The sequence below is a fragment of the Morone saxatilis genome, unplaced genomic scaffold, assembly GCF_004916995.1.
Source record: "Morone saxatilis isolate NCDOM2014 unplaced genomic scaffold, NCSU_SB_2.0 Contig4, whole genome shotgun sequence".
NCBI classification, from domain to species: domain Eukaryota; kingdom Metazoa; phylum Chordata; class Actinopteri; family Moronidae; genus Morone; species Morone saxatilis.
In genome coordinates, this window is record NW_023339984.1 from 16,389,508 (window position 1) to 16,391,814 (window position 2,307).

Here is a 2,307-nt window from a genome sequence, read left to right on the forward strand (position 1 = left end):
AGTGTTAAAATGAAAAAGTTTTATCACGTTTGCAGACAAATACTTCTGTTGTGCTATGAAGATGATGATAAAGATCAAGTAGATCCCAGTTTCCTTCTTAGAGACAAACTGTAAACCCACTGGATCTTCATATCCACTCAGACATATGTAACATCCCTTTTGCTTTGTCCCCACAGTTTTTTGAGATCTAGTGCCTCCTTCTGATTTGTTTATGCTTTTCATTTTTATGTACTTAACAAATCTTCAGTCTATTCTAAATTCTCACTGTCAGTGATTAAAAGCTGTACAATCTGTTGAGAACAGGCAGGGGGAGCCACTGCTAAAAGAGTGACACATCTGTCTGATTACAGCCTCACTGACAGTTCTTGTTCATCACATGCTTCACTTTAAATCTCTGTAAAGAACTGGTCTGTCTACTTGAGTCAGTTCAAGCCTCAATGAGTCTAAAGTAGTGACATTATGTCTGAGGATGGAGCTCTGCGGCTCATTTGTTTCAATACTGGTTGATGTCAGCACTGTCTGAGCTTTCTGTGGATCTGAGATAACCATGTGATGTAACAGGCATTTGATATTTATGATGATTTTGGAGCTTATAGAGGGCTAAACGTGGTCCTACATCTTCCATAATTATTACATATGTGTGTAATTTTGCGCACTATACTATACTATACTAGAATTTGTTTTGTATACATTCCTCATCACCTGTTCAACATAGCCATCTCAGTATTTTTCCACTAACATGCCCCTGCTCCAGTCAGCCACACCTCCTCATCAGCCACCCTGCTCTCCTGTGCACACCTCTGGCTTCCCCTCTGGTTCCGGCTCAGACTGCTCCAGCCCCAGCTCCTGTCCCGCCAAGGTCGTCACCTGAGCCGCGGGTAGGAACCCCGGAGCGCTACGCTGGAAACCTGGAGGGCTGCAATCCTTTTCTCTTCGCCCTGCAGCCCTACACCTTCGCCCATGAGGAGGCTAAGGTAGCCTTCACCATTAACCATCCAGACAATTCGTGGTGGAGATGGAAGCCCCCGACGTAGGAGTAGGAGCTATCCTCTCCCAAAGAGTGGCGGAGGAGCAGAAGCTTCACCCCTGTGCATTTTTCAATTTACAATTATCAACCAGCAGAAATTGGCTGTAGCTCAGTACAGAGAATCTGCGACTATTGATACGATTCCTGTGTAATATCTACTTGCTTAAGATCACAATAACACAACTGCATGACAGAGCTTGTCAGTTGAATTTCCCTTGGTATCACAATGTAACTTGTGCTTCAGGGTGTGGTCCTGCTATTGGCTGCTGGGCCCAGCCCAACAAAAGAACTAAATCTGGGCACCCGGTTAGCTCAGTCGGTCGAGCTGGCGACCCATGTACGGAATTGCTGCAGTGGCCCGGGTTTGAATCCGACCTTCTGCCCTTTGCTGCTCTGCCCCCCTTTCCTGTCTATCTTCAGCTGTCACTATCAATAAAGGCAATAAAAGGCCAAAAAAATAAAAATAAAACTAAATCTGACAGGTCTATGAAGTTCTACATCTTTCTGCCCTGGCAGCTGGATTGTTTACCTGTTTTCAGAGTTTTGTGGTAATGGGGAGGCAGGGATTTTCCTTTTTCATTCATCACTTCTTTTCTTTGTTCAAACAGGCTGGCAGCCTCCTCATGTGGTCAGTTGTTTGATAAAAATATGAATGGTTGAAAGATACTTCCTTGTGATTAGTGAATCTGGATTGTATTTCATTTTCTCACACTCATCCAATAAAAGTGGATGGTTTGGATCAGATGTTGGTTGGTGGTTTTCACATGAGATGACAATCATATCATCAACATCATGGAAACAAACATTAGCACAATCCTCAGTGCAACAACCATCCATCAACAACAGCAGATACAAAGGAATTCCTGAATCTCTCTGAAGAGCACCTGGGCATAACAAGCCTGTCTCTGAAAATATTGTACTTATTATCCTCTTAATGCCTCTTTCAAGACATCTGATTTCTACCTTCTGTCAACAAATCATTAATTTCTGCACTATTGACAGTTGTTTAAGACAACTGCGTTTACTGCCCATTTGTCAATTCTGTTCATAATCTTGTTTCAACAAAAACACAATATATACATTTCCTTATACCAGATCACTTCCGGGTTTATTGTTTCATGTTAATCTGGACAATCTTCAGCCAGGTAGAAGCAGGGAGACAGAGTGAAAGAGAGGCAGTCTTTGGAAAAACGTGTTGGTATTAATTCACTGTACGCTGAGAGAGTAACACATTCACAATGTCGCTCTCTCTGCTTCTGCTGCTGCTGGTCTGCAGCGCC

General features: G+C 43.0%; 1 protein-coding gene across 1 annotated transcript in view; it reads left to right on the plus strand.

The window, feature by feature from the left end:
• LOC118338040 overlaps positions 1–2,307 on the plus strand; it is a gene marked incomplete in the record, with an annotated part of 22,212 nt that overhangs the window by 5,682 nt on the left and 14,223 nt on the right.